The following is a 20,820-nucleotide window of genomic DNA, read 5'->3' on the forward strand; positions in this document are numbered from 1 at the left end:
TGTTTGAGAAGGCCAGGAAGCAGTGAAACTTTCTCCACTATTTCAGGTTAGATTTTCACAAATATCTTGGATGTAGCACTAATCACAATAAAAAGATTACAAGGTGAGTGGGCAGAATATTTCCCTCCCTAGTGTGGTGTGAGTAACATTGAGAAAGGTTAGAATGAAAACAATTTGTTTCTTGACATTGAGAAATAAGTTCCCAATTTTTCCATCCAGTCATAAATGGCAACTTCTGAAGCTAACTATGAAACAGCAGCTCCCTTATTTGCATGCATTTAAATGTCTTTAAAATACCGAATGCATCCCACCACTTCCAAATCTCCTATCCTTCACTCAGAAACGAGATCCACAATCTCTCGACATATGAATCAGAGCACGGGTAGGTGGAGGCTGAACCTTGTCCCAACCATTATGCAACTTTTTCTTCAGAGAGACTCCTCAGCATGCTCCATGGCCACTAACCTCTTCGAATGCGAGTCATTGCCTCACCATACCTTTATGCTTGTTCTCAGATTAGCACACACATCACTCCAGCATTTCAACACTTTGGAGCTCCAGGCCACCTATGACTTGCATGGTTCTGCCTGATCACATTGCACATGGGGTCAGTCGTGCGTCTCATGAATCTACACAGGATACTTTCTTGTTGACACGAACCCATGGACCTTATGGCCCTCAGCTAGCTTTCTCACTGTTGAGTGACCACATGCTTACTCGAAAGCTGCAAAACTCTCTCCACTTCACATTGCTTTCTTAGTGCACAGCATCTGTGTCTTGCTCGCTTTTTAGCACAGGAGACGAAGGCATCTTGTAACAGTGGAGAGCACTGATCTTGAAAGGGAGTAAACGTCATCGTACAGCATTGTGCTACTTCAATGGCACACCTGTGGCATGTGCCAGCAGTTTACACTGGTAGAAGCACACGTAGTGTATTTACAAACATCTATGTGTGCAATTCAAAGAGAAGCAATTCTGAGTTGGGTAAAGATGGACCACAGTCAGTCAGCAAATATTGCCACACTCAGTCATGGGGCCGAGCCTGTTGCAGTCCAGAATTGCTCACTAACAGTCAGGCACTTTGCCCTACCAGAGTCCAGAGATCCAAAACCTAATAGTCTGGACCAGTCATTCTGGGGTGGTGTAGAGGCATCATTCCTGGGGATAGTTTGCGGTACATTGGTGCCGTGTTGCCAAGTCATTCTGGGGCTTGGCCATAGTCTATCCTGGAGGTATGGCCCATAATGGTCAGGAGGCAGTCTGGGATGTCCTGGTGAAAGTGGGCAACTCAAGTCTGACTATGGATTCATTGTCCTAGGAATATGATTATGATGGGGAACAAGTTAGATAATCAAGTGGGTTTCCATAGTGATTAGTAGGAGACTGAGAGCTCTGGAATAGTGTGGGGCGGTGGGATTCAAGTAGGTTGCAGTAACTCTGGCCAGTACATTTGGAAAATGGGAAACCATCAGAGCATAGGGACTTCCAAAGTCACAGACACCAAGACGAACATAGGGACATAAATGAGTCCTGGCAACATCCTTGTAAATGTCTTCTGCACCCTTTTCACTTTAATAACATGGTTCCTATAGCAAGGTGACCAAAACTGAACACCATACTCCAAGTGCGGCCACACCAACACAACAGCATAAAATTGCAACATGACATTCAAACTTCTATACTCAACACCATTGTGCCAAAAGCCTTCTTCACTGCCCTGTCTACCTGTGACTCCACTTTCAGAGAATTATACACCTGAACTCCAAGGTCCCTTTGTTCCACTCTGCATTCTTTCTAAATGCAAGCATATCTTCTCCCTCATAATCTTCTCAAGCAACTTACCTACCACAGATGTTAGGCTTACTGGTCTATAGTTCCCAGGGTTTTCTTTGCAGCCCTTCTGGAATAATGGCACAACGTTCATTACCCTCCAGTCTTCTGGCACCTCAGCTGTGGCATATCAGCCAGGAGACCGCAATTTCTTCTCTAGCCCCCTGCAGTGTTCTTGGATACAAAGACAGCAACACTAAAGCTAACAGGAAGGATGGGGGGAATTCCAGGATCGCAGGTGGAGCCTACAAAGCACTTAAACTGAAATAAAACTGGAACATTGCCAAATTGCCAAAATTGATGACTACTCAAAATGGCTGACAGTGCATGCGGAGTTAGGACACTGAGTTACTATTTTGTTTCTTGGAAGGGTAGAGTAAAACTCTTGGAATTAGAGACCCTGTTAGAGGCACTTGCAGGAATCATGCCTCCATTGATTCAGTAATGCCATCCATCTGCCTTCAATTTGCATTTCACTGGCAGGTCATTCATTGTCCAAGAATGTACATTCCAAAATGTGGCCCCAAGCGTTCATGACTATGAAATTCTGAACACTAATTCCTTCCTAGTCATGTCAGTGAAGTGATTATGATGAGAACAAATCACAGACTCCCGCCTCCTCCCAAGGACTTCGGGCTACACATGGATGGCTACTTGGGAAGGTGGGGTGTAAAGAAATGTCCTCCAATATGGCTCGTGGCATTTCGATGAGACCCTTTTACATGATGCTGATAGAGTACAAAGTTACAATATTGCTCAGACTTGGACCATGATTATAGGTCTACAGACTTGTTAAAATGAAGTTTCAACTCCTGCTCTGCTCCAGCAGGTCTTTACAGTGTAACCCTTGGAATGGTGTGCTACATCATTGTGCTATTGTAATGGTACTATGGTTGTAAGAGACATGTTTTGCCTTGGTTTTTTTTAATGAAGAAAGTTTGAGACAGAGGCGACAAAGTCTACTCAAAGCCAATGGAGTAAACAGACCTTGGGGATAATCTTTTTAAAGTTGGGACAATTGAAGCATTCCCAATTGAAGCAGTCTCCCACAGAACCAGCATTTTTAGTTTTAGCTTTTTGCTATTTCTGGGGTCTTGAAACTGGATGTGGAAGCTGTTATTCCTTTCTCTATTACAGCTAAAAGCTGGGATTCCCTTCCTCCTGCTAGGAGACAATATATTTTACTGAGTTTACCTTTGGAACGCGTGTGTTTATGAGATATTACCATATCGAAACAAAGTCAATTAGCAGTAGTTTATATGAATATTATTTTGTTTCGCGTTCTCCTCCCTGTGCGTGCCTGCTGCTATTTCCCTATCTGTCAAATCAAGGCCCTGTCATCCTCATCATGCCTTGCCAGTGGTGCTGAGTACCCGTAGTATGGCAATGGGGTGCAGGTCTATTCACATATTCCAGAAGATACCAAGAAGAAGCAAAGTGTAGGAGCTGGCTCACAATGGCAGCTCACCAACCTGTCTGAGGAGACAGCCAGATGGACGCACTCCAAACCCAAGGCGATGCTGACAGTATCGATGGTCTCCTCCATCCTTCGATTCGGCTTACGGAGTGCCTCTGGTGAACCCACTTAATATTCATGTGCTGGTCTCTGCAGTTCAACAAAGCTATTTATGGCTCAACTGGAGAGGCTGGAACTCAGCTTGTTCCTGCTCTCTGGCAGTTCTGTCCACACCAGCATGTGCCCGAGTCTCATCAAGATAGAGCACTCAGCGAGGTGAAAGACTCCGTGCTCGTGGAGAGTGTAGGTAAAAGCCTTGCATTGCACGCTGGGAGGGATCACTGGCCTCCTCCTCAACATTGGAACTGCTGTTCCGAGTCACGAGTGCTGGCATCTTTGTGAAGGCTCTAGTGCCTACATGAAATAAGGAGTGAATTCAATGTAGGGGATACGTTAATGTTTCTGCAGATCAGAATGATCTCACATTAGTGGTAATAGGAGAATAACAGGATGTAAAGCTGACTGCATTGTCTACCCATTGTGGTTCTCCATCCCCACGTGAAGTGTCATACACTTTTCCAAATAAACCGTAGTCTTTTTCTCTTTGAAGGGAGTGAGGAAACTTTGTGTGCCACTAGCCACCTCAGTTGCCCATGAGTCTTGGACTTCTCAGGTTGTTTATGAGCCAATATTTCCTGCCATGAGACAAAGGGAAGATTGCAATCAATCTCCGGGACCTGATCAAGTGTATTCCACGATGTTGTGAGAAGTTAGGGAGGAAATTGCAGGTCACCTAGCAGAAATATTTGTACCCTCTATAACCATGGATGAGGTGCCCAGAGACTGGAGGCTGGCTAATGTGGTGCCTTTGTTTAAGAAAGGCTGAAAAGAGAAGCCTGGGAACTATGACCCTGTGAGTCTGACATTGGTGGTGAGTAAGTTGTTGGAGATGAATCTAAAAGATCGGATTTACATGCATTTGGAGAGGCAAGGACTGATTGCAAATGGTCAGCATGGTTTTGCGCAAGGAAAATTGTGTTTCACAAACTTGACTGAGCTTTTTGAGGAAGAAACCAAGAAGATTGAGGGCAGACCAGTAGACGTTGTTTACTTGGACTTTGATAAGTTTCCATATGGTAGACTAATCAGTAATGTTAGATCACATGGGATTCAGGGTGAGCTTGCCAACTGGATACACAATTGGCTTTACAATAGGAGACAGAGGGTGGTGGTGGAGGGTTTTTTTTTGGCCTGGAGGCCTGTGACCAGCAGTGTTACACAGGGATCGATGCTGAGTCCACTTTTGTTTGTCATTTATATTAGAGATTTGGATGAGACTACAGGATACATGGTTAGTAAGTTTGCAAATGACACCAAAATTGGTGGAATTGTGGACATTGAAGAGGGTTATCTAAGATTATAAAGAGATCTTGATCAATTGGGTCAATGGGCTAAGGAGTTCAATGACAGATTAAGTTTAATTTAGATAAATGTGAGGTACTGCATTTTGGTAAAGCGAACAACAGCAGGACTTGTACATTTAATGGTTAGGCCCTGGGTAATGTTGTAGAGCAGAGACCTAGGGGTTCAGTACATAATTCTTTGAAGTTCATGTCACAAGTAGACAGGGTGGTTAAAAAGATATTTGGCATGCTTGTCTTCATTGTTCAGACCTTAGGGTATAGGAGTTGGGACATTGAGGTTATATAGGAAATTGGTGAGGCCTCTGCTGGAGGCAATTCTGTTATAGAAAGGATATTATTTAACTAGAAAGGGTTCAGAAAAGATTTGCCAGGCCAGAAATGGAGGGTTTGAGTTATAAACATAGACTGGAAAGACTGGGACTTTTTTCACTGGAGTTTAGGAAGTCGAGGGGTAACTTTTATAGAGAGGTATAGATAAGGTGATAGCAAAGGTTTTTTCTCTAAGGTGGGGGCGTTCAAAACTACAAGGCACATTTTTAAGTGAGAGGAGAAAGATTTAAAAAGGACACTAGGGACAACGTTTTACACAGAAACTGGTTCATGTGTGGAATGAACTACCAGAGGAAGTGGTGGATGCAGGTACAGTTACAGCATTTGAATGCAATTTGGATAAGTACATGAATAAGAAAGGTTTGAAGGGCCAAATAGAGGCAGGTGGGACTAGTTTAGTTTGGGAACATGGTCAGCACAGACTAGTTTCTACGCTGTATGACTGTATGACTCTGAGTATGATGGAAGTGGCTGAAAGAGCCATTGGTGGGCCCTGGATAAATATGAGAGGTGGTGAGGTGTCCACAGTGAGTGTGTAGGAAGTACTGCATGTAAGAAGGATTCATGGTTTCGAAGGATGGAGTGAATTAATTGCTTTTAAGCTTAAAGTCCCTAGTCTTTAAATATGGTGACAGAAGTGTGTGATCCAAAATGTCCCAGCAGTGGCAAGCACTTCTGCCTCTCCGGGCTCCGGGTTGCACGAGAAAGGCTGCATAATTAACGAGGGAAAGACTGGACGTTTGAATCAGAAAAATCACCGTGAATCTCACTCGAGCAAGAGGAAATTTTCCACCCTACCTCTTTAACTTATGTGTTAACCACGATTGCTTTGAAGAAACTTTAAATCAGCTTCCACTGGAGGGATTCTCCCAATGCTAGATGTTGCAGAGGTGCTGTGTGATTCTTTTTTCCCTTGAGCACGATGCTCATTGTCACTCAGAAGCACCTCTTATTGTCATGACCAAATCCTGTCATTTGTAAAACAAAATCTCTCAATTTTTGGCATTTATTTTAATTCCAGTCTGTTGCATTTCTGTCACCAAAAGCAAATGATGTTTTACATAGTGACATGCTGTCAAAAAGGGGAGGCAGACATATCCTTTGAGGTAATTAATCGCTGCCAGCAGTTAAGCCACAAACATTTGCCTAAAACTAATTTGATTGTGTAGATACAGTAACAAAAATATGAATGAAAGGAGCAATATGCTCATTGAATTCCTCATTATTAAAAGTTGGTTGCCTGGAGCATGTCATATTTATAAACAGAGAAATAACCTAATCTTTTAATTTAATCACAAAACAATGCATATTAAATTTGTAAATTGTTTCTGCTGAAGAGAGAAGGAGAAAACAAATACTCAGGTGATGAAACACATGAAACTTTTTTTCTTAACTATAAGCGCTTGCTTATTAATACAGGCTAAAGCTTCTAACTGCTGAAGGTGAAGTCAAACGTGCTTTTAATGCTAACCATTAAAGTGACCATTTGTGGGCATTACGAAAAATAATGCGGATATGAGATAGGGGCAAGGCTGGGCCTCAACACGTTCAAAACAAATTGTGAGGGAGAAACATTGTCCCCTATCCTCCTCGGTAATAGTACCATAGTCTGGTATTTTATATTCGTTTATGGGATGTGAGCGCCAGCAGTAAGGGGAGCACTTGTTCTTGCTGAAATGAAAGTGGTGGTGAGCCATTTTCCTTGCACAGTTGCAGTCCATGTGATGTAAATGCACCCACAGGGCTCTGAGGAAAGGCGTTCCAGAATTTTAATTCACCGACAGCACAGTTCCCTAGCCCTGAAAATCTGTCATGGGGGAGTACATTAGTGTAAGAATAGGGATGTAACCAAGAGAAAGCTCTGACACTGATCTTGGTGAATATTCCACAGTCAGAAGGAAGTTGCAGTGTCTGAGAGGGGACTGTTTCACCGAAGTGTTTCCAGGAAGCCCACTTGCCAAAGCAGACAGGAGTGTCCAGCTAAATAATGCCAGGTCCCAGCATGGACCATTAGGGTATTCATTTCTGCCCTTCAGGAGAATGGTACAGTTGGTACAGCTAACTTTGCTGTAGCTGACCCTCTGCCAGAATCACTATGCAAACCTGCAACGCAGGAATACCTCCTATATCTTATAACCTGCTGCCACTTGTGAACAGCCGAATGTTTAAGGTAAAGAAAGGGTACCAGTGAGCAGGCTGCTTTTTCTGGATGATATTGAGCTTCATAACTGTTGTCGGAGATGAACCAATCCAGGGAACATTAAAAAAAACTGAACAGTACTATGTTATTTGACCCATTGAGCCTGGTCCCCATTCAAAACCTTCATGGCTGATCGTCTATCTCCATGCCATCGCCTGTCTCTCTCCTATCCCCCTTGACACCTTTATCATCCAGTCATGTATCTATTTCTTTCTTAAATATGGTCAGTGACTTCACACAACCAATGTCTTCTTTAGTAAAGAGTTCCACAGACTCACCACCACCTGCATGACAAAATGTCGTCTTTTCTCAGTGCAAAGTGGACTGACGTTTGTATTGAAACTGGAACCCTGACCATCCCTGCATCAAGTCTGTCAAATCCTAGCAGAATTCTCACTGTTTCAATGAGATTCCTCTCATTCCTTTAAACTCCAGTGAATACAGGTCAAATTGGCCCAATCTCTCCTCATATGACAACCCTGCCATCCTCAGAGTCAGTCTGGTGAACCTTCCCTGCACTCCCTCTATAGCAAGTAGATCTTTTCTTCGGGAAGGAGACCTAAACTGCACACCACAATCCAGCTGCGGTCTCACCAAGGTGCTTGAAACCATCCTTGCTCATTGTAGTCAAACTTTCTTGTTAAAGAAGGCCAATATCCCATTTACCTTCCCAAATGCTTGCTGCAATGGATGCCTGTCTTCAGTGACCAATATACAAAGACAGGGGACAATGCACTATCAGACCTGTCATATTTATTCGATTTGTGTGAGCAGAGAGGGGTAAAATGGACAGATGCCAACTCAGATATTTGGGATGGGTGGGAACTTCGGGAAGTGCAAAGACTACAGTGTTGATGGGGAGGGATACCAGGAAGAGGATGTTTATGTTTGGAAGTTGACCAACATGGAGAGGCGAAGTATAAAAACTCACTGTCCATGGAGCGGATGTTGTTGCCTTCTAATTTCCTGCAAGCATGAAAGGTGGAATGGAGAAAGAAATGGCTGTGACCACACCCAGAGTGGGTGGGCTAAGTGCTATGAAGGGGGGTTGCTTCAAGGTTTAACAATGAGTCCTTTCAAAAGGCAGCACCATTATAGAGACATCCATACACTAAAGCTGAAACACAACTGCTGGCACTGCATCTTTTGTAAACCTTAGGCATTAACCCATTGTGTGCAATCCACATGCTCCCACCCCCATCAGCTCTTCTGACCATATCATACAAAGTAATAAAAGAACCACACTAATGCAACAGAAATGTTTGTCTTCCTGGAAAGTTGGACCCTGTTTGCAAAGTAGCAATCACCCGCCATTTGATTAGATTCCCTACAGTGTGGAAACAGACCCTTCAGCCTAAACTGACCCATTTCCCTCTAACTAATGCACCTAACACCAGGCAATTTAGCAGAACCAATTCACCTGGCCCGCATTGGATTGTGGGAGGAAACTGGAGCACCCAGAGGAAACCTACAGCGGGGATGTGCAAACTCCACACAGACAGTTGCCCAAGGCTGGAATCGGACCTAGGACCCTGATGCTGTGAGGCCACAGTGCTAGCCACGGTGCCACCCTTTATCCATAGCCTGCACATGGTGCAGGAGCTGCTCACTTCACACCCCAGACAATGGAGCATTGTGTAGGGACAAGGAGAGTACAGTTATCATTTTTGCCAACACTGTCATGGAAAGGTACACCTGCAACACAGAGTGCTGTACTATTGTGCAAGAAAGTACTTTCCTCCTTTAATATACTTTGTTTAACCGGGTTTAATCCCTGCCATTTGTTTTTTATTATCTTTTACACTTAAAGTATTTCAACTTTCTATTAGATCACTTGCACTCAAAAGTAACTTAAACACCAAACACTGAACAGTGGTAATCCTTCATTTTTGATGTTATGTGGTCCTCTCTGCATTCTCTTGCATTAAAACGAAACATTTACATTTGACACTCTACGAACTGCCAATTACTGTATAGGTTTTTTTTTAATATATCCTTTTCTGTATCAGGAACTGTTGACACTTAACCCTTTGCAAAATACATTTCAAAATGTCCTTTCAGTTTTCAGTTTAATGAGTGGTTTTGACAATATGGTTTCACATATAATATGTTTAGACAGCTGATTGCCTCAAATTTCAGAAATGAAGTTCAGTAATTTCAAATGAATAGGACCTTTTAGTTTTACTCAGGGCCCTAAAACTACCTGCATTCAACATTTCATCATACATTTGCACTTTGAGTTTTTTTTGTTTCCCTGTCACCTAATGGTCAGACAATTCAATCTCCTCGGGCTTCTTTCAGATCAAGTTTCTGAAGCCTTTCCATTTACACAGAGCTTTTAAAGTCTCTACTACTGTTTCTGGAGTACAGCTTTGACAAGATTTACAAGGTACTGGTAAGGTATAGGATGCAAACCAGTCTGAGCAAGTTGCCTTCATACTGGCTTGCAGGATGTACACGGTGACATCTATACTGGACTAATCAGCTAAGATTTTGAGGTCAACTAAAGAGCCTTCTTGAAAAAGAGAATAAACATTCTAGAGAAAAAGAGATGACCCACAAATAACATGGTTCATAACTATATATATGAGAATATTCAATTCTAGATTGAGCACTTAATATTTGGAAGAAACATCATAAATATTTTCACAATTTAGGGAAGGGCTACAATCAAAGGTACAAAAGTCAGCTACATTAATACAAAAAAGGAGAGGGATGTGGATATTTGGTATTTCTTGTCAGTGGATGTAAAAATAATTGTATTATTTTGAAGGAAATAGGTAGAACTATGACAACTATCAGTTTAGTGCAAGTTATGTTAGACCTGCATGATTGTCAACAAGACACTACAAGAAGTAAGTTATACATTAATTGTCCTCAGCTAATGTGCAGTGCTCTTACACAAAAGAAGGGCAAAAAACAGAATGGGTGAAACATACTCCAAAATGACTACAGTACTACCCACCCCATATGCTCATCCAAAACATACACTGCTGGGATTGGCTTGCAAGTTCCCAATGCTCTACTGGCCTCAATTATCTATATTTGTTTTAAAACTCTGTTGGTCTCTGCCTTGAATAAACTTAATGATGCAGCCTCCACTGCCTTCAGTGGTATAGAATTCTACAGATTCCCAAAGAGTAGAAATTTCTCCTCTCTTTCCTAAACGCGTGATCTCTTCATCTGAGATTTTGGCTTTTGGTCCTAAATTCTCCAACAAAGGGAAACAGCTTTTCTGCATTTATGATATAAAGTCTCCTAAGAATCTTATCTGTTCAATAAAGTCACCTGTCATTCTTCTAAACTCCATTAAGTACAAGCCCAATCTACTTAACGTTAACCTCTACTCCCCTCCACATCCTGGATCAACCTAGAGAACCTTGCTGGACTTTCTCCAATGCCAGTATATCTTTCCTTAGGTAAAGGACCAAAACTGCTCACTATATTCAAGAGGTGGTCCAATTAGTATCTGGTATAGTTTTAACAAGACCTCCCCATTTTCATATCTTATTCCCTTTGAAATGAAGGCTAACATTCCACTTGCCTTCCCTATTACCTGCAGAAACCAGATGCTAGCTTTTTGTGACTTATGTACAAGTACCCCCAAATCTTTCTGCGCTCTTGCTTTCTTCATTTGAATATTAAGCTCCTCTATACTTCCTTCAAAGCACATAAACTCACATTTTCCCACAATATATTCCTTCTGCCAAGTTTGTATCCACTCATTTGTCCTGTTATACCCTTCTTTGTGTTAACCTCACCATTTACCTTCCCATCTGTTTTTGTGTCACCTGCAAACTTGGCAATAATAGTACACTTTCCCTATTCAGGTCGTTACGATATATTGTAAATAAATGTTGCCCCAGAACTGATGTCTGTAGCACGCCAATAGTTGCCATTATAAAAATACTTATAATAGCATTATTCCAACTCTCATCTTTTATTAGTCAGCCCTCTAACCATTGCAATACTTTCCAACATACCTTTTACGAATCCAAGTATATTACATCTACTGCTTCCCCTTCATCTATCTTCTCATGTAATTCCAATAAATTTGTCAGGCATAATTTCCCCTTCATGAAGACACACTGACTATAATGGATTTTGAAATGCTCTATTATTCTTTATAATAAACTCTACTAGTTTCCTAATAACAAATTCAAGCTAACTGACCTTTTGGTTACCTGTTTTTTTTTAAAATCTCCATCCCTTTTGAATAAGGATATTGTATTGGCAGTTTTCCAAACCTCTGGGACTTTTCCAAGATCCAAAGATTCTTAGAAGGTTACAGCCAATGCATCCACTATCTCTGTAGCAACTTCCATTCATATCTTAAGATGAAATCCTTCAGGTGTAGTTGACCTATTATGCTTTAGCCTCATTAGTTCCCCTGGTATGTTTTCTCAGGTGACAGCTATTGTATTTATTTTCTCCTCGACTTTTCCCTCTTGAGTTAGTACTTTAGGAACACTATTCATGTACTATACCCTGAAAGTTGCTACAAAGTATTTATTTAACTCCTCTGCCATTTCCTGGTTCCCCATTATTATATCATTTTCTAAGGACTCTATGTTCATATCAACCTCTCGCTTCATTTTTATATACTCTAAGAAGCTCTTACTGCCCTTTTCAATATTACTACTGAGTTTACTATAATAGTATATTTTCTTTTTATTTATTTTTGGGTATCTCTTGTTGGCTTTTAAAGCTTTTCAAAACTTTGGTTTCCTATTAATCATTACAACATTTTGTCGTTTTTTTTTCTTTCAATTTTATCACGTCCTTAACTTCCTTGGCTAACATGTTTGGTTTGTCCCCTTCATCCTCACTGGGATGTTACTTTACTGTGAGTCATAAACTATTTTCTTAAATGTCTCCCATTGGTCATCAACAATGTTGTATTTTCCTCTGTGAAACAGCTTTCCCAGTTCAATCCAGATAATTCTGCCTTCATTTCTTTGTGATTATCTTTACTTAAATTCGTTCCTTACTGGTATTAGAATTCCTACAATGTGGAAACAGGCCCTTCAGCCCAACAAGTCCACACCAACCCTCCAAGGATATCACACCCAGAGCCATTACTCTACTCTATATTTCCCCTGACTAATGCACCTAACCTACACATCCCTGACCACTATGGACAATTTAGCTTGGCCAATTCACCTGACCTGCACATCTTTGGACTGTGGGAGGAAACTAGAGCACCCAGAGGAAACCCATGCAGACACAGGGAGAATGTGCAAACTCCACACAGACAGTTGTCCTGGGCTGGAATTGAACGGAAGTCCCTGGCTGTGAGGCAGCAGTGCTAACCACTGAGCCACCGTGCTGCCTGTACAAGAATTAGAGATGCTGGTATTATTGCATGTCATGATTTTTCCACCATTTGGCATGTATGATGCATTTTACAAAGCTCCAACACAATCCTGTGGAGACCTGGCTATTATAACCTATACATGGTTTGATTTTCCAAATTCCTACATATCGTGCTATGGGTTATCTTTGATGGCACTGTTCAAATATCATCAAGAAATATTGTCTGGTGAATGACCACCCACTCTTCACCAGCAGGTCCATGAGGAAGTCTTCACTTCATCATCATAATCCCATTTCTAATATAATACAAACCAGAACTTCACCTGTTTCAACTTCACCTTCAGCCAATTAACTTTGCATAGTGCTTGCTGAGCCACAGATAAAATTACTAGTGAAAACTAGCTTCATTTTCGATTATCCAAATCCCCCCAAAAAAGTTTTTTAGATAATTATACATCTGTCTGTGATTTGACATCTGATGATGGACTTTGTCCAGCCTTTATTTGGGTTATTGCACATGAAGGAAAAATTTACTATCTGGAACTGCTCTGCCTCTGTGACCTCCTTTGATCTTTCTGTAAATTGCAGAGCAGCTACTGCCTATGCCTTCAGCTCAATCATTCTCCATCAACTCCATCGACAGGCAAACAAAGGATAACCCCTACAGTTACCATTCCAGACATAAGGTCATACTATAGGTACAATTGACTCAAATTTCCACCAATAACTTTCACTAAAACCTTGGAATTCATCTGTCTATCTGCTTGAAATGTCATGTCTTTCCCTTGCAAAAGATGGTTGAGTGTCTCCTGGATCCAAAGTATGACTGGAAGTTTACTTGCCTCATTTGAGAGATAAGGAGTTACTTTTCCTCTTGATGAGAATTTGCTATAATTCTTGGCACCTTTCCCTGCCTTAAATTATTGTGTATACCATAAGACTATGAGAAATAGGAAGAGGAACAGACCACTCAGGCCCTCAAGCCTGCTCCACCATTCAATAGAATCATGGCTGATCCATCATTTCTCATTTCTACTTTTCTTCATTTTCCGCATGACTCTTGATCCCACTTCTGATCAAGAATCTATCTATCTCAGCTGTAAATAGCTGCTTCATCTTCAACTGAATTCTTGCTGTCTCATCCTGAGTTACTATGTGAAACAAATGCAGAAAATGCCGGGTAGCTGAACAGAGCTGGAAGCAGCTGTGGTTCAACCCCTAATATGCTTCTTTTTCTGCTTTGTTTTGCCTGTCGATCAATTTCAAATGTTGTGATATTAATTCAATAATGTTTGAAAGGTTATCCAGGGATAGATGGGAATGTGTATTTGAGTCATAGCGATGTGCAACACGGAAACAGACCCTTCCGTCCAACTCGTCCATGCCAACCAGATATCCTAAATTAATCTGGTGTCATTTGTCAGCATTTGGCCCATATCCCTCTAAACTCTTCTTATTCATATACCTATCCACATCTGTTTTGAATGTTGTAATTGTACCAGCCTCCACCACTTCCTATGGCAGCTCATTCTATACTTGCACCGCTCTTTACATGAAGAAGTTGCCCTTTAGATCTCTTTTAAATCTTTCCCCCCCTCGCCTTAAAACTATGCCCTTTAACTTTGGATTCCCTCACCCTGGGGAATGACCTTGGCTATTCACCTGATCCATACCCGTCATGATTTTATAAACCTCTATAAGGTCAGCCCTCAGCCTCATACGCTCCAGGTAAAACTGCCCCAGCCTATAGCTCTAACCCTCCAACCCTGGCCAACATCCTTGTAAATCTCTTCTGAACCCTTTCAAGTTTCACAACCAAGTTTGAGGGGCTGAATGGATTACTCCTACTATTTGTTGATGTGAATATATATTTGCTTCCCTAGCTCTTCTTTTAGTTCTAGCTTGAACTTGTCCTACAAATTTAATCAGACAATCCTTGTTTCTTTTTGTTTCAATTGCATGGGCATAAGTCTTGCATCTCCAAAAAAGCTCTGTTAACTGCCAAAACCATTTAGATACAATAATGCATAAATATTGGTGTCTTTCCTTTTATCCTTTCTAAATTATTAATACTCCACTCCCAATTAAGTGTTGTCAGAAGTGGGTACATGAAATGAACTCACAGTTTTCCCTTGGACCAAGTTGAGATGAATACACTAGCTTTATCTAATTCCACTAGTCTACATGTCACATCAAGTTAATTGTTTCACCAGGTTCCTGTTATAGCCAATCACATAATTTATTTTTGACATAAATGATCTATGGACCAGGTTTCTTCAACAACTAAAAAGGATTTATTATAAATTAGAATATTATTCAGCAAAGATGTAAAATTCATTAAAACAGTTTTTAATGTCAAAAGGTAAATGTTTACCTCTATCAATAATCCGACACACTCTCACACTCTTATGCTCACACTCTCACATGGTCACACGCACACAAGCACACACACTCTCTCTCGCTGTCTCGCACACACATAAAGACAACGCACGCACTCCCTCCATTATCTGCACCATCCACATGGTGCACTGTAGAAATTCATCAAGGCTCTTAGACAGCACTTTACAAACCCAAGGCCACTGCCATCTGACGGGCAAGGGAAGCAGCAACATGGGAACACCATCACCTACAAGACCCGCAGCAAACCATTCACCATCCAGACTTGGATAATATTATCCTTTCTTTGCTCACATGTTTCACCTGAAAATGGGAGTCAATCTTTTCTTTTGGTGTCACTATATTTCAAACTGAGTGGTTTTCCTCTCAGACTTCCACTGGGTATAAATGCTTAATCTGCCCTTAAAGGGTACATAGTATCACACAGAAATAGACCCTTTGGTCCAACCAATCTATACCAAACATAATCCCATATTAAACCAGTCCCACCTGCCTGCTCCTGGCCCATATTCCTCCAAACCTTTCCTATTCATGTACTTATCCAAATGCTTTTTAAATGGTGTCATTGTACCTGCATCCATCATTTCCTCAGGAAGTTCATTTCACACGCGACCCATCCTCTGTCTAAAACATTTGCCCCTCATGTCTTTTTTAAATCTCTCTCCTCACACCTTAAAAATGTGTCCCCTGGTCTTGAAATGCTCCATCCTAGGGAAAAGACACCCACCATTAACTCTATCTATACCCCTCATAATTTTATAAACTTCTGTAAGCTCATTTCTGAACTTCCTACACTCCAGAGGAAAAGGTCACACACTATCCAGCTTTTCTTCATAGCCCAAACCTCCATTCCCAGCAACATTCTGGTAAATCACTTCTGAGCCCTGTCCAGCATAATAATATCCTCCCTATAGCTGGGCAACCAGAACTGGACACAATACTCCAGAAGAGGCCTCACTGATATCCTGTACAACTTCAACATGACTCTCCAACTCCTATACTCAATGGACTGATTAATGAAGGCAAGTGTGCTAAACACCCCTTTGACCATCGTGTCAATATGTGACACAAATTTCAAAAGCTATAGTGTGTACTCCACAACCACCTGATGAAGGAGCGTCGTTCCAAAAGCTAGTACTTCCAATTAAACCTGTTGGACTATAACCTGGCGTTGTGTGATTTTTAACTTTGTACACCCCAGTCCAACACCGGTATCTCCAAGTCGTGGAAACTATCACCCTAGTCAAATTACACTCATTTAATGGTATAAATGAATACTAGTAGAAGCTAAGAGATTTTGTTTAACTGAAAGCATATGTGGATTAAGTCTTGTTCAGATGAAATCATCATGTTTTCATTGAGCACACTTTTTAAAATCTATTTCTAAGATAACCTGGGAATATGAATGAAACTCTTGGATTTCATAACATCGCCAAAGTAGATTAAACGGTTTTGTTTTAAAAATATTAATTAATTTAACCCTGGACCTTTGCTTCAGATATTATACTGACCCTGACATTTCAAGATTTTGAGGTGCTGGTGTTGGACTGGGGTGCACAAAGTTAAAAATCGCACAACACCAGGTTATAGTCCAACAGGTTTATTTGGAAACACTAGCTTTTGGAGCGATGCTCCTGTATCAGGTTGTTGTGGAGTATAAGATCATAAGACGCAGAATCTATAGCAAATGTTTACAATGTGATGCAACTAAAATGATATATTGAAAAAAAACCCGGACTGTTTGTTAAGTCCCTCATCTTTTAGGCAAAAGTGAGGACTGCAGATGCTGGAAATCAGAGTCTAGATTAGAGTGGTGCTGGAAAAGCACAGCAGGTCAGGCAGCATCCAAGGAGCAGGAAAATCGACATTTCGGGCAAAAGTCCTTCATCAGGAATGAAGGCAGGGAACCTCCAGAGTGGAGAGATAACTGGGAGAGGGATGGGGCTGGAGAGAAGGTAGCAAAGTGTACAATAGGTAGATGGGGGTGGGGATGAAGGTGATAAGTCAGAGGGGAGGGTGGAGTGGATAGCTGGGAAGGGAGATTGGCAGGTAAGACAGGTCATGCGGACAGTGCTGAGCTGGAAGGTTGGAACTGGGGTGAGGTAGGGTGAGGAGAAATGAGGAAACTGGTGAAATCCACATTGATGTCCTGGGGTTGAAGTGTTCCGAGACGGAAGATGAGGCGTTCTTCTTCCAGGCATCAGGTGGTGAGGGAGCGGCAGTGGAGGAGGCCCAGAACCTGCATGTCCTTGGCAGATTGGGAGGGGGAGTCGGACTGTTTGGCCACAGGGCAGTGGGGTTGATTGGTGAAGGTGTCCCGGAGATGTTCCCGAAAGTGCTCTGCGAGAAGGCGTCCCGTTTCCCCAATGTAGAGAAGACCGCATCAGGAGCAACGGATACAATAAATGATATTGATGGATGTGCAGGTGAAACTTTGATGGATGTGGAAGGCTCCTTTGGAGCCTTGGATGGAGGTGAGGGGGGTGGTGTGGGCGCAGGTTTTGCAATTCCTGCCATGGCAGGGGAGGGTGCCAGGAAAGGGGGGTGGGTTGTTGGGGGTCGTGGACCTGACCAGGTAGTCACGGAGGGAACGGTCTTTGCGGAAAGGGGTGGGGAGTAATCTAGTCTCTCATCTTTTAGAATGACCATGTTGGTTTCAATTCTTTCATCAGAACCTTTTTTAAAATTCCATTTTCAAGTGAACTTTAACAATAGGTGCCAAGTTGTCTCAGATGATGCATTGAAGGTGTGAGGTGCCCTGTGTGAGGCTGCCTGTGCCTAATGTTCAGACTGATTCTAATCTAAAAAAGGGGTTTACAGAATCTTACATGGATTCATGTAGTTTTTGAGCAAAATAAAATAAAATATAATTCTGCAAGTATAAATTCACCCCACAAACTTATGCTTGTGTATGCATGTGGGTGTTGGGGGTGGGGGGGGGCAGGGGGGTGGTGCAGGGGGGTATGAGTGTCTATGAGAGAGTGTGTGTATGAGTGTGGGTGTAAAAGTCTGAGAGGTGTGAATGTGGCTGTGTATGTGTGAGCATATGAGAGAGAGATTGTGTATGAGAGGGTCTGCGTGAGTGTATGGGTTTGGAGGAATGTGTGTGTGTGAGAGAGAGAGTGTGTAGTGCAGTGGGGTCACCTGTAATGTGACATGAACCCCAGGTCCCAGTTGAGGCCATCCCCATGGGTACCGAACTTGGCTCTCAACCTCTGCTCGGCCACTTTGCGTTGTTGCAAAGTCAGGACAGGCAAGAATCCAAATGCAGTAACAGTTAATCATTTACTTGTCATAGAGACATTGAGATTTACAGCATGGAAACAGACCCTTCGGTCCAACCCATCCATGCCGACCAGATATCCAACCCAATCTAGTGCCACCTGCCAGAACCTGGCCCATATCCCTCCAAGCCCTTCCTATTCATATACCCATCCAAATGCCTTTTAAATGTTGCAATTGTACTAAGTTAAAAAATCAGGTGCTATTACCTGATGGAGGAGCGTCGCTCCGAAAGCTAGTGCTTCCAATTAAACCTGTTGGACTATAACCTGGTTTTGTGTGATTTTTAACTTTGTACACCTCAGTCCAACACCGGCACCTCCAAATCAATTGTACCAGCCTTCACCACTTCTTCTGTCAGCTCATTCCATACACGTACTACCCTCTGCATGAAACAGTTGCCCCTTAGGTCTTTTTTATATCTTTATCCTCTCACCCTAAACTTATGCCCTCTAGTTATGTCTGCCTTCATAGTGAGAGAATTTGAGTACAGGAGTAGGGACATCACATTTGGAGTACTGTGTGCAATTTTGGTCTCCTTATTAGAGGAAGCATATGCTGGTTCTGGTTGGAATGCAATGAAGATTTACCAGACTGAATCCTGGGATGGCACAACTGGCTTGATTGGTTAGGACTATATCCACTGGAGTTTAGAAAAAAATCTATGAAGTTCTACAAGAACTAAACCGAATAGATGCAAGAAAGATGTTCTTGTTAACCAGACTGTCTAGAATCAGGGGTCACAGTCTAAAAGGATACTGGGTAAACCATTTAGAAAAGAGGTAAGGAGAAATTCCGTCACCCTGAGACTGGTAAGCCTGTGAAGTTCTTTGCCATATAAAATGCTTTGGCCTCAATTATTTTATGTTTTCAAGGAGGAATTAGGTGTAGTTCTTAGCACTAAAAGGGATCAAAGGGTATGGAACAAAGGGGGGGAAGAGGGTACCAAGTAGGATGATCAGCCATGGTCATATTGAAAGGTGGAGCAAGTTGAGGGACTAAATAGTTTACTCCTGGGGTGTTGTATGATTTTTAACTCTGAAATTTCACAGGCAGGTTTCCATCTCTCAATGTTAATTTGGTGGGAAGCTGAAAGAATTCTTGTGAAACTTTGACAAATTGTCACTGGATTTCAAACATTAACTCTGCTTTCTCTCCCCAGGTGCTGTCAGACCTGCTGAGTTTCTCCAGCAATTTCTGTGTTTTTTCAACATGAGCCTTGGCTAATTGAAAATGTTGGCACCTCTGAGCTGGAGGGTTGTATGTTTAATTCCTATGCCAGGCACTTGAGCATATATTGCCGGCCAACACTTCAGTATAGGTTAGATAGAGTACTGCAATGTCAGTGGTTCCAGCTATTGGATGAGACAACAAATTGATGCCCTATTTGCCTCATGGCATTAGTTGAAGAACATGAAAGTTCACTAAGTGTTCTGACCAATTTATTCTTCAAATAGCACCACTAAAGCAGACTGTCTGGTTATATGTCTCAATGCTATTTCAGGATTGTTTTGTGCACACATTGACTCCCACATTTCTCTGTGTTACAGCAGTGAAAGCACATGAGAAGTAATTAATCAGCACAAAGTACTTTGAGGAGCCTTGAGGTCATGAAAGGGAAAATATAAACAAAGTCCTTTCCTTTTATTTATAGGACTATTGCACTCATTTAAAAGTATGTATAATATAATGATTGCTTGTTTTCATCTGAATCTTCAGATCACTTCTGTAAAATTGTAATTATTGTAGATCAAAACTGCTCTAATATCTTGGGTCTGCACTGCACAATATTTGGCATTGCTGCTTTGGGTTAATAGACAGCATGCTCCATCCTGAGTTAGGTCAAAGGTTACTTAAACCCAAATCCCCTGCATATGACCTTTAAGCTAGTATTAGAAGGCTAAAGAGATCTACGCTGCTAAGATACATGGAGCTAATTACCTGCCAATAAATCTTGTACAGTGCATTGCAATTTCAACAGTCTTCAAAGATAATGGAAGGTATTAATGGTAACAGCTTTAAGCGCCTTTGTTTCACAGTCATAGTGGCAGGAGCTGTCAGATTGGATCAATACATGCTTCTCAAGCTTCCTTTGGTGCTGTAATCCAGTCTCACGAAGCAATGACCTTTTTGGTTGCCTGAGTTCTTGCTTTTTTTTTATTATTTGTTGCAGGAATACATTGGACATGATAGTTAATGGCGAAGGAATAAATTTGATAAATTAGTTAGATTTGGTCTTTCAAAAATACTGGGTCCACTCATTTCATTTTTTTCTGTCATAGAAAAGCTTTGATTTTCAAATGGACACCATGCACAACATTTCAATACTGTCTCTACTCGCAATTTACCTAATCTCCAGAAGTTAAACAAAGGATTATTTAACTGACTCCTTCAGTGTAGTACAATAGCTGGAGCCAAGGTCCTCTAGGCTTCCTGACATCGGAGACAGAATGACAGGGGCATTGTTATTGTCATTAGCTAGAGGGTGGAGACTATTTATTAGACACATCACTAGTTTCTCACTGCTTAATGTTGAAGGATATGTTGCTAGCAACAGAGGGAAAAAAAAGTTGTCAAGAACTAAA

The sequence above is a fragment of the Chiloscyllium plagiosum genome, unplaced genomic scaffold (assembly GCF_037043375.1).
Source record: "Chiloscyllium plagiosum isolate Xiang-an unplaced genomic scaffold, Cpla_swu_hap1 HiC_scaffold_1, whole genome shotgun sequence".
Lineage (NCBI taxonomy): Eukaryota > Metazoa > Chordata > Chondrichthyes > Orectolobiformes > Hemiscylliidae > Chiloscyllium > Chiloscyllium plagiosum.